Source organism: Papilio xuthus, unplaced genomic scaffold (assembly GCF_000836235.2).
Source record: "Papilio xuthus unplaced genomic scaffold, Pxut_1.1 DF827570.1, whole genome shotgun sequence".
Lineage (NCBI taxonomy): Eukaryota > Metazoa > Arthropoda > Insecta > Lepidoptera > Papilionidae > Papilio > Papilio xuthus.
Genome location: NW_013531079.1, coordinates 2,583,033 through 2,596,632, shown reverse-complemented (window position 1 = coordinate 2,596,632; position 13,600 = coordinate 2,583,033). Strand labels below are relative to the sequence as shown.

Sequence of the window (13,600 nt, the reverse complement as noted above, 5' to 3'; positions counted from 1 at the left end):
GGATTTTCATAAAATCAATGTAATAGTCAACTTAAACATAAACTTAACTTTTTCTATCGGTAAGATCGGAAAATGATATTCATATTTCATCATTTTATTAGTAATTCGTTCACATAAACGGCTAAACACTTACGTATTTTTTGTCCGGTCTCAGCTGAACGGTAACCGGAAACCGGAAATCGGAAACCGGACAAATATACGCGAGTTTTTAACCGTTTACATATTAGTTTGATAGATGTGTCTATATTTTATATAAATAAGCAAATTGCTATATTGGGACTTAATATCACGATTGCGTTGAGACAAGCCGAAGACAGGTCGGCGTAGAGCAGCTGGTCGACGCATCTGTAAAGGCATATCAAAACGAGCAAGACCTTCAGGAATAATTATGCGAAGAAGAAGCAAATTACTTTTTACTTGTAACTTTTTGATAGAGGCTTTAGTATTTAAAATCCGTATTCCACAGAGCAAGTGTACCCGCTCGTTTATTTTCGTATCTCATTTAAAAGTTTTCCCTGTTAACGTCACAATGATTAATGTTATTCCCGAAAAAGTTCAAGCGAAGAGTAAAGTTGTGGTAATTCTTTATTGATTCTGTATGAACTTTATGTTGTTACCTTAATATTTATATCTCGGGACCCCGACTGGCCGCCGACTCATCGGTCGGCCCAGGTACCGCGCCGTAGAACAGGATCTGCGGGAGCTGTAAGCGATGGACTGGCAGGAGAAGGCTTAAGACTGGCGACTTTGACGATCCTCTTATGTCGGAGGCCAAGACCCATTTTAGGTCGATGCGCCAGTGGAGTAAGTAAGTAATATTTTCATCTAATTTGTTCATTTTACTAATATAAATGAGAAAGTTTACATGGATGGATGGATGGGTGGATGAATGGATCGATGTTTGTAAGAAGGTTTTTGAAATAGATGAAGAATATATGCCGGAAGAATACATAGGCTTCTAATTAAGTTTATTTTTTAATCCCGCTTGGACGGAGTCGTGCGAGGTAGCTAGTGCTGAATACAAATTTGGCTCGTGTCATTCGAATCTAGGACTGTTATCAAAGTAAATGTTATTCTACGCTACTGGAATCAGCTATTTCGATAGTTAATTATCCCTAACGATTGTTCACGACCCAATTAAACATAAAATCGATATCCGTTCCAGAAATAAGACGGCGTTTATATTAGGAATAACTACTTCCAATCGATTCGAAGTTACTAAAATAAAGGTACCCATTGCGTGTAGTATTACTATTTTCAACACGTTTAGTACTACCGACGGGCTCTACGTGGGGTCTTTAAGTTTAAAAAAATGGCACTAAATTAAGTGTTGATGTTATTCTGGTGAAAGATAGGATGTGAATAAGAGTTGTTTAGAACTGGAATTAGTTGTGTACTAAAATAAAAGAGGTATATTTTCATCAGTGGTTAAAAAGACGATATTACATATTCTTTTCTGCAATAACATATCAATAGGTAAACACATTTTAATAATATTTTTCTAACATCGATGAGTTTCTTACACGTAATAACTTTCAACGTTATTGTTGACTGAACAAAGTTCATCGTTTTGAGTTCATCAAAACTTTTGTTATTACAAACTTTATGAAACTTCATCGGCTTCTGTTTTATATGAACTTACTTGTGTCCGTGGATTCAAGTTTTGCTCAAAATAAATATTCTCATGACATTATACTTGCTTCTTTCTCAAATGACGCATATACTACCTGCCGCTAAAATAAACATAATTAATAGAGTATGTGTTCTTCCAGACTATGTTCTATGTGTATGCAAAATGTCATCTAGATCAGTTTAGCCGATCCAGAGATACCTTCAAACAAACATAGTAAGATGTTGAAACGTTCACCATCATCAGCTCACTATACATCCCCACCAAGGGGCTCGGAGCCTACCCTAAGTTAGAGGTGACTAGGGCTTAGTCAACCACGGTGGCCAAGTGCGCGTTGGTTGACTTCACACATATCTTTAAATTTCTTCTCAGATATGTACAGGTTGCATCACGATGTTTTCCTTCACCGTAAGAATGTCGGATAAATGTACATATGTAAATCGAAAATCAAAAAACACATTGGTACATAGCGTGATTTGAACCCAGGACCTGCAGATTGTAAGTCAAGTGCTTGACACCTGAGCCACCGACGTTATTACAACTAAATAAAAACTGCTACTCATATACGCTTCAAACAAAGATGCCGGTTACCAAGTGTAGCCAAAGAGATGAGTCGAAAGTGAGAGTATTTCACAATAACGAATTAGCGACAGGCCGCGATCGCGTAATAAGAGTCCCACTCACCCAGGATGGGAGCCCCCGATAATAATCGTCATCTACTTTATCCCAGATTATGTGGCGGTTGACGTATCAGGTTTTTGTTCACCAGATAGATCTGTTTTCCATCATTTAAGCAGTCACAATCATGTCACCTTTAAGCAATCTTTTCTGGATCTTATGTGATATCAATACATTCGGTTTATTACTGACTATTATTTACATACGTTTTAAATTTATGATATTAAATAAAATATTATAAACGAATAATTAACTGAAATGTATTATTAAAAAGAGTCCCTTTGGGTAAGGTTCCAAAGATACTGGCAGCGTTTTTAATTCGGTTTTAATTCGTCTAGATGTAAACCAATTCTTACAACATTTGTGGTCATCTTCTATTTTCTTTTGCCTTATTAGCCGTCTTCAAAAAGAAGGAGGTTATCAATTCGTCTGTATGTTTTTTATGTGTGTTACCGCGTAGCTCCGTCCCTGGTGCTACGATTTTGAAAATGTTTTGTCGAAAGGTTTTGCTTGCAGGTGGGTCCCATTTTTTATTAATTTTTAAACTGACTAGAAGTTTTGTAGATTTTGAGTTTAAGTTGAAAATGCGTGACGATCATTTAGGACTTGTTTGCTTTTTTCGCTTATTTTCACTTAATCTTCAATAAAGTATTTCTATACGTCGAAGCTATTAACGCTAAATAAATGAACTGGGAATAAATCACGAAATCGGAGGGATTTTTAATTAATTATACAGCAAAATGTACTCTGTAATTTACGAAGAAACGTGATACTTTTACTTGATGCCGGAATAGGGAAAAAGGTTTGATATTTTGCTGTGTTTGAATCAAAAACTGTTTACACAGAAACATTAATTGGTGTCGTTCTAGTAATGTTTTAGATGAACTCCATGCTAAATATCGCTGCAATCTAGTACCCTAAAATATCTTAAAAGAATTCATAATTTTTTAGAGTGAATAAATTGTCATATGAATTGGTCGCACTTACACACTGGCGGTCACCCCCTACTCCGTCCGGAGATAAAAAAAATAGTATCCTATGTGTTCTTCCATACTATCTTATACATATGTAAAATTCTCATGTCACAATTTTGGTTCCCATACTCCTCCGAAACGGCTTGACCGATTCTCATGAAATTTTGTGAGCATACTGAGTAGGTGTGAGAATCGGCCAACATCTATTTTTAATCCCGCGCGGACGGAGTCGCAGGTGACAGCTAGTAATCTATATGTATGCCTTATTTCAACGAGATCCGTTCAGCTGTTCTGGAGATACCTTGAAGCATTCATTCATCCGTATATACTTTCGCATTTATAAGTTTAGTAAAAGTTATAAAAATTGTAGAATTGTTACTATACTATTTTTCTAGTAATAATGTGCAAAATAAGTATTTTAATACAAAAGAAAGTAAAGAATAATCTTTCAAATAACAAGAAAGGTAATATTAATACGTTCAGGGATACTTGATAAAAACTTTTGAACGTGAATCTCTTCGCTTTCTTCAAATCGGTTTTGGTTATCCTACGATCCAATTTAATCCGAACGAAAGCTTAATAATATCATAAATCACTTTTAAGATTATTCGAATTGCATTTTATGCTTCTTTTCTTTGGTATTTTTTTGTGTAGAATTGAATTTGATATCTGATATTTGATTTTAGTAATACATTAGCTTTTAAGTGGTAATAGTAATATGTTATACGAATAAAGGCTTATCTTATCTTATCTTAGTATTATGTTAATTAGTTAAGAAATTAATCAATTCTTTGTACGAAATATAAAGAGGTCAAACTTTTATTTCGCCATCTTACTATAGCATCATATTTTACAAATGCGAATGTTTAGATGCATGGATATTTGTTTTACGGTATCTCCAGAACTGCCACGCGGATCTTGCTGAAATTTGGTATGGAGAACATGTTCTGGAAGAATAACATTAACAAGGCTGATTAAGTTTTTTTTAATATATTTTATCCTCAGCTCACTATACGCCCCCACCGAGGGGCTCGGAGCCTCCTCTTAGTTATGGGTGATTAGGCCATAGTCAACCACGCTGGCCAAGTGCGGGTTGGTTGACTTCACACATATATTTGTATTTCTTATGTTTTCCATCACCATAAGAACGTCGGATAAATGTACATATGTAAATCGGAAATCGGAAAACACATTAGTACATGAGGGGATTCGAACCCAGGACTTGCTGATTGCAAGTCATGTGTTTGACCCCTGAGCGCTGACGCTCTTTTTTAATACACATATATTTAAAACTGCATGAATCAATTATAGTAGCAAATGTTTGTGTAGGACACATTTTAAATAAATAAATTTATCATTAAAAAATCAGAATCTTATAACCTAATTAATATTAAGAAGCTTTTATAAAACCTAGAGAAAAAGAAAAGAAATATATAATAGATGAGACAGTACGGAAGTTAAAATTCATTCCTTAATATTCAATTACGTATTCAATTAAGGTGAAAAGTTCTTTCATAGCAATTACTCTTTGAAACAATAGACTTAAAGACACCTTAATTATTCGTATTTTTACAGTCTTTTATTAGGCCGTAAAATCTAAAATTTACTTAGTAGAGCTATTAAATTTACTACAATTTATTTTTATTTCATATCTCAAAGTTTTATAGCTTAGGAGACATTAAAATTAAATGTTTACTAACTTTCGTGATATATTATTATAGAATAAATTAATAAGGAACGGCATAACTCATATACGATCCGGTAACGGCACTGACTAGTTTCAGACCCGTGCGGAGTCCATCTTAATGACGAGTATTTATTTGGGGGTCTTAGCGGTCGCGTCGCGTCTCGTAACGGGTCCGAAACCGTCCGAAGCCACTCCTAATATGTTTACTATTTAGTTGTGAGAGTGATAAAGGATAAGGTTTTTAAAATATATACGTATAATAGAGATTATACGTACGGATCTGAATGTTGGCCACCAAGGTTTCGGATGAAAGTAGATTGCATGTAGCTGAAATGCGTATGATAAGATGGATGTGTGGTGTGACAAGGAAGGATAAAGTTAAAAATGTGTATATTAGAGGAAGTTTGAAAGTAGCGCCAGTGATCGAGAAATTGAGGAGTAAAAGATTAGCGTGGTTTGGACATGTTATGAGGAGGAATGATGATGATATAAGCAAAAATGTAATGAGATTGAATATCATCCATATTAGCTACAAGGGTAGGGGAAGACCAAAAAAAGTATGGAATGACTGTGTGAAAGAGGATATGCGTAACAAGGGGGTAGACTCGGATGTTACAGCTGATAGAGATGTATGGAGGAGTAGTACATACTGTGCCGACCCACGATAGGGATAAGGCAGGTTGATGATGATGATAATAGAGATTATGAGATCTGGATATATATATTTTACTGTAATAAATTAAATTTATATTATAAATGCTGCAAAATGTATTGCCAGTGTTATTATTCGTTTTATTACCTATTATTGTTATGAACTATACATAAAATATATGACTTTGATATAACCCCAACGATCCTCCTTCATGAAAATGTAATCGCTAAGCAATTTCAAGAATCTATTTATTTTTCTTAGGGTTGCTACTTATTATATAATTTTTCTTACTATTTTTAATTACAACTAGTACGTTTTACATTTAGTTAGATGCTGTATTCTTTTTATAAAAAAAAAATAAGTAAATTACGTATTTGAGAGATTATGCTCCTTTGCACTTTTAATGTATATTTTGTATGTTCATTGTTAAAGTATTTTATTGTTCTTATTTAAATATACTAACGTATTTTACTAAACTATTTAACCACGTATTTCCTGATCTTATTTAATTTTATTATGAAGATAAATTTATAGCTTAAGTTTTTGTCAACCCTAGTAGAGGTTAGCGATATTCAGTGGTATGCATTATTCAGTTTCATTACTTTCTCACGGCTACTATAAATCGAACGAAAACGTACTTCGATCCTTTCATAGTGCTATTACTTTTGATTCCGTTCGATAAGTTTAATCGTTAATTTTTAACTCAGTTTTGGCATTTATAAAAAGTAAATTTTATATTTAAATGCAAATGTTAGACAATACCACCAGAATTTTTATATTTACTGAATATTCTTTGGTTAAAATCTTTATTTATTTATTTTTCAAAAACCCCTTGTCAAATTTTTTAGCAAATTTTGTTTTGAAAATTATAACTATGGAAAATAATACTCACCTTATGACTAAAAATTATAATACTAAATGTACATTAAATTAATTACAAATAAAATTCGATGTTTCATTAAATTTAAGTGGAAATTGAAATCATGAATGTAAGGGTTTTCAATTAATTAAACAAATGAAAAGTTAAGGTAGCGCGTTAAACGTCGGCTAACGACGTCTTTTGTCACTTTAAATATAGAAAGCTGCAAGTTAAAACTGTAAAGAATAGCCATGAAAGACTTCATTTCTAATTAAAGTGAATTAAACTGTTAATAATTGAATTATCTAGGCTTTGTCTGAGCTCTAAAATAACTTAACTAATATCTATTTAATCAGCGAGTCCCCGTAGACGCTAGACTTTTTATCAGCCGATTGTTTGATCGGACTAGTAACAGCATAACCAAATAAAATTATTCCGTAATATAATTAAATCTTATCATCATATTATCTTATTGATGTTTGACGAGTTTCTTTTGTTGTTGGATTTTTTTTAATTTCTTAAAGATTCAGTACCTCTTTACCTTACAGAATGGAGTAATTCAAAATAGTTCTTGCCATATAAAAACTTTTTGACCTTTAAACAATTATAATTAAATAAGTCAAGGCTTGTAGCTTAAATATTTAATTGTGAACGAGGCGTTTAGAAGGAAATCCTCCAAACTCACTAAGCAGCTTTATACTGAGCCGGAAATTACATATCATTTGAAGCGCAGTTAAAACAGTAACTTAAATATGGCAGAATATGAGAATACTCTCGCAATGTTTTTATAATCTTAGCATATACCTACATAGAGTCTCTCTTTCCGACCTTTTTTTTTATATCATAAGGTGGCAAACGAGCGAGCGGCCACCTGAAATCGCTGATATAGCGAAGTGGCCGTTGCCCATAGACATACGCAATTGCATATGCGTTGCCTACCTTTAATCGACGGAGGAGAGAATGCACAGAAAGAAAATATTTTCCCTTACCATGCATCCTCTCATCCGGAAAGTCCACTTCCACTTCCCATCCTATCCTTATGAGAAAAAGAGTGTGAAGGGAAAGAGGAATAAATTAGGCCACCGGGACGCACACTCATCAGACGAAACGCGGAATTGCTTCCACTTCACGCCTGTCTTCTGTGTGGTCGTGGCATATCACCGGGCGAGCCGGGCCAATTCGTGCGAAGATGTTAAAGCGGGCTCTACCACTGTTAAAGCTTCTATATATGCAACGAAAGAAATGTTTCCCTTATTTGAATCATTCTTTGTTTTATGCTTTTCGTTTGTAATTTTTGTTTATAACTTTATATAGGAGGTGTCCTGTAATCATTGGAATACACGGCCCTGTGGCGCAATGGATAACGCGTCTGACTATGGATCAGAAGATTCCAGGTTCGAATCCTGGCAGGGTCGCGGTATATACTTTTCTTTTTGAAGTAGTGTTATGGTTAAACTTGATATTTTTTAAGATCGATTAGGATATTAAATATTTAAATTACTTTTTATCTGACGGAATATAGATTGGATCGATCTCCCAATAAACGCCCCATTGGTTTTAATTAGTATAACTGAATATTAATTAGTATAGTATAGTATAGGAGCGTCGGTGGCTCAGTGGTCAAGCACTTGACTTGTAATCTGCAGGCCTTGGCTTCGAATCCCGCCATGTACCATTGTGTTTTTCGTTTTCCGATTTATATATGTACATTTATCCGACGTTCTTACGGTGAAGGAAAACATCGTGATGCAACCTGCACATATCTGAGAAGAAATTGAAAGATATGTATGAAGTCAACCAAGCCACACTTGGCCAGCGTGGTTGACTATGGCCTAATCACACTGAACTTAGGATAGGCTCCGAGCCTCTCGGTGGGGACGTATGGTGAGCTGATGATGATGATGATAGTATAGCATGGTATTGGAATATACTATATTAGTATACTAATTGTGTTAATAGTATACAACTAGTAATTATTAATTATTATATTAGTACAGTATTAGTATATAATATCTTATTATATTAATTAGTAATAAGCAATTGTGTTGACTTACAGGTTGGATTTTATCACAGGAACAAGGGACGGTAGACCTATGTATTTGATATATATGAACAGGCAGGCGGATGTTCAACATAATGATCCTATAAGGGTTCCATTTTTTCCCTAAGAAGTATACAACCCTAAAAACATTAAATAAAACTAGCAGGTCCTACTTCTATGTCAACGTTAATATCTAAAGAGCTTGTGGTTCATCGCATAAGCCTTTGAAGTGTGCTCTGTTGAGTTTTAAGAGCATGTCTCAATAGAAAGTCGTGAGATGTAACCTAGATAAGGCTTTGTAAATCTTTAGACGATGCAACGCCTGCTTATCTTTAGAGTTTTAACTTAAAGTGGATTCAAAGTAGATATTTTCACTTTTAACAGATTTATTTATTATTATAGTTTAATTAAAATGCACTAAGTTTCGCCTAAAATATTATAAATGCAAATGTTTGGATGGATGGATGGATTTTTCATTGAAGGTATCTCCAGAACGGCTGTATGGATCTGGCTGAAATTTAGCGTAGATGTAAAACATATTATTTCAGTTTACTTTGTATGTTTTTACATAGCGCATCGAGAGACGGCATTTAACAAGCAATCCGTTGCTGGCCGAGTGTACGGTGCATCCGTCGTGTTTCAATGGACGGATTCAGTACTAACAATTTTGGATAAATTAAATTTTATTTTAACGATAAAAAATAAAAAAACATTTTGAATACTCTACAAATCATTCCCCATTGTTTAACGCTATTGTCTCTCAGATGTACTGTAGTCCGTGCTAGGATTTATATCAACGTTTTAAATGTACAATAAATTTTCTGCAGTCACTGCAACAAATACACTTATGCAATGAAATTTTTTAGTGAAAATTTAACAGTGGTAGAGCCCGCTTTAACATCTTCGCACGAATTGTCCCGGCTCGCCTGGTGAAATACCACGACCACACAGAAGACAGGCGTGAAGTGGAAGCAATTCCGCGTTTCGTCTGATGAGTGTGAGTGCCGGAGTCCTAATTTAGTCCTCTTTCCCTTCCTACCCTTTTTCTTATAAGGAAAGGATGGGAAGTAGAAGTGGACTTTCCGGATGAGTGGATGCATGGAAAGGGAAAATATTTTCTTTCTGTGCATCCTCTCCTCTGTCGATTAAAGGTAGGCAACGCATATGCAATTGCGTATGTCTGTGGGCAACGGTCACTTCGCTATTTCAGCGATTTCAGGTGGCCGCTCGCTCGTTTGCCACCTTATGATATAAAAAAAATAAGCTTCTTATTTTTCTTGAATATAACATTATGAGGCAAGCGAGGCATAGATCAAATGATTATTGTTTCATTCAAGAATTTCTCACAATAACTATTACAAAAGTATTCAGATTGAACGTGGATGGCTACAAAGGTAGAGGAAGACCAAAGAAATGGATGAATTATGTCAATGAGGATATGTTATAACCGTACCTATTATGCAAAGTCTGCAGTCAACAAATGAACACTGACGAAGTTTTTTCCATTGCAGTCAGCTAAATTAGTTTACCTTATAGGTTACATTTTTAACTTAGAATCATAAGATTTGGAGACAAGACAATCGAAATATAAATTTGTAGAGTTAATTAAAGTAGTTCAAAAGTCTTTAAAAAAAGACCGTAAGTGCCGGCCGCCTAACAGTAAGATGGGAGTGAGAGATGTATGGAGGAGTACATACTGTGCCGACCCTCCGACACTCTGGGAAAAATCACATTGACATCACGACAATAAGGTAGATTGACATAAATACATAGGTAGATCTTGTAAAATTACGATATTATTATATGTAAATTCTTTTTAAAATTCTACAGAAAAAAAAAAAATATTAATTTGTTACAAAAACTTTTCAAAATATTTAACGAATACAAAAGATTACTTCTCGCTCGTCTAGCTTTAAGCGAAATTGAAATATTTCAATAAGTGGTGCTGTATAAAGCGTGGATAACACAGTTTTTAATTAAGAAGTTTCAATGAACAATATAAAGCTCAGAATCATAACTTTTATATTGGATTTCATTCCCACATTATGTATAAACTCATAAGGGAGGTTTTCTCTTTATTATATCCCAGTAAATGATCGAATTCGTGGTGTCTTCTCTGTTTTCCTTTTAATATGACGTCATAGACACAAAATTACTTTTTTAAATTATAAGAAATACTAGAATTTTCTGAAATGGCTGAACATAGATATTCACAATCGCACATGCGTTGCCAGCCTTTAATCGACAGACGAGACTTACGAAAAGATAATATTTCTTCTTCCTATGCGTCTTCTCCTCTTTCAAATCCACATCCTTTTCCGATTATTTCCTTATAATAAAAAGGTAGGAAGGGAAAGAAGACTAAAATAACGAAACGCAATCATCAGACGAAACGTGAAATTACTTTCACTTCACGCCTGTCTTCTGTGTGGTCGTGGTATTGCATCGGATAGTCAAACTATTCGTGCAACAAATATTGTTGCTGGCAACTATTGTTAAAATGGTTTGGGTGAAAAAAATATGCGTAAGAGAAGAGTGAATTCAAATATTACGCCTTATAGTGGTAATGTTGGATGCATTTTTGTCGTAAGAGTCTGTGAAGTCAAAGAAATAACTTAGGTTTGTTTTTATTTTAATTTATATAAGTATAGCAACAAAAATGTTTAAAGTAAAAGGACTTGCAATAATTTTAAAACATTTTCGACTTTAATCATTTTAATGGCAAGAGAAATGTAAATGGAGACCGCGTGTTAACCAAAAAAATAAGAAACATTTGAGCGGACGACATTTTTGAGGTTTCGTGTTTCAAAAGATGGTGGATTTAAAATATTTATTTAAATAGAGAGTCATTTTACCAGCAATATTAGAGCATCAAACAAACAGATGGTTGTAATTAATTTTTGAAAACAATTTTAAAAGTAGAATAAAAATCCATACGCATTCTTGGATATATTAATAAGTAGGTCGAGAAACCTTATTTCAAGTTCAAATTATTATTAATTTTTTATAACAGAAGGGGGCCAACGAGCAGCGGTAACACCGAGGTATTCAACGACGCCCATGGACATCAGCAATACCAGAGGAACCGCAGATGCGTTGCCGGCCTTTGAGATAGTGATAAGCTCGCTTCTTGAAGGATCCTAAGTCGTAGCGGTTTGGAAATGCCGCCGAGGACAGACCATTTACTTTTTAATATACATATTTTAGATTGAAACAAAATATACTTATAGAATGGTTGAATAAAACTAAGTCTGCAATTCTTTTTCTTCCAAAAATTTTATGACAATGGAACAAATACTTTAAACAGAAAATCTTTTGTTAAAGTTGCTTAAAAAAACTTTAAAAATTCGGTATTAAAGGATAAGTAATGAGAATTCATACACAAGGCTTGTTTTTAATCAAAAACTCGAAATTACAGGTACACTAGTTAACAAATATAACAAAAGTTTATGAATCTTTTGGAAGGAAATGAAACGTACGCTTCTTGTATGGTAGAACGCGACATGTAAAAACGCCTGCCATTTGTTTCATAGAAGGCAAATAAAGCAGTCCTATTTAACAAATTAAATTCCACACTAGCAGTCGCCTGCGACTTCGTCAACATGAAATATATATTTTTTTTAAACATATGTACCAAATATGAATATCTTTTAGATTACATACAGACACTTCAATTTTATCAATAGGACCTAGATGACCGAGCTTTGCTCGGTATTTTTTTTAAATTGTGTTTTTGTAAATTATATTTAAGTACGAATTACTAATAAAATGATGAAATATGAATAATAATTTCGATCTTACAGATAGAAAAAGCTAAGTTTATGTTTAAGTTGATTATCGATAAAACACGAATAAAATGACGTTTTCTAAAAATGATTCCTAGCTATATCGGTTTATCGCCCCCGAAACCCCTTATATACTAAATTTAAATTAAAAATCGTTGGAGCCGATTCCGAGATATATATATATATATATAATCGAGCAATTAGATCGTAGTATCAATATTTTATCCGTCCCCTATGCCTTCCTAAATCATTAAAATATCTAAAACATAAAAATAATAAATTCTGTAAACGTATTTCTGAATAAGGTAACAATGCATGGAAATCTTTTCTTATTTTCTACACAGAACAATACTTCGGAATGTCAATAATTAGGAGTATAACAATGCTTATTGAAAAGAAATATGAAAAATGTTAACCGTACTAACAATGTATTGATACTGCATTCAAGTTCATTACAATAGTACTTGATAAAAGTAGTCTGTGGTTTTACTTCATTAGAAGACACTCAAAGGTCGAGACATCTTTATTACGATGCCCTTTTTCCTACATAGTTAATTACACGATCTTTATACGTATAAAGTTACAAACTTCATTTTCTAGTTTAAAGATTATATCTCATATTCGGATCGACTCTCATATAGTTCGGTCTTATGTTTAATTTTCCTTGAAATGAAGCGAATTATTCGCCACAACAATCAAAGTATTATCCAGTAGAATGAAATGTACCAGAATGCTTAACTTATTTCCAGAATAGATCCATGTGTAAAACAGAGTTCAGAAACATTTTTTATTAAATAACAGCTCGTCCTGGCTATACCAAGGGCGTATTTTTATTTTTATTAACATATTATAACAATATAGCTATTGCCTTCGGCTCCGTGCGCGTGAAATTAATAAGAAAAACTTCATTCGCAGCCTATATGTTCTTCTAGACTATATTCTACACATATGACAAATTTCATCAAGATTCATGGAGCCTTTCTGGAGATACCTTCTAACAAGCATCCATGTATCCATCAAAACATTCGCATTTATAATATCACTAGCTGTCGTCCGCGAGGATACAAAAAAACTTAATTAGTGTAGCCTATATGTTCTTTCAGACTATGTTCTATACCTATGCCAAATTTAATCGAGATCCGTTCAGCCGTTCTAGAGATATCTTCAAACAACCATCCATCCATCCACATCACATCCATCTAAACATTCGCATTTATAATATTAGTAAGTTAAATAAAAAGCAGCTCTTCAAGGCATAAATTCGAAAAAAAATGAACAAATAGTATCCTATGTC

General features: G+C 33.7%; 1 non-coding gene across 1 annotated transcript; it reads left to right on the top strand.

Moving 5' to 3' along the window:
* The first annotated feature begins 7,822 nt into the window (after positions 1-7,822).
* Positions 7,823-7,895, top strand: TRNAH-AUG (transfer RNA histidine(anticodon AUG)). The gene has a single exon. It is a non-coding gene; the product is annotated as a tRNA-His (tRNA).
* Positions 7,896-13,600: the final 5,705 nt, after the last annotated feature.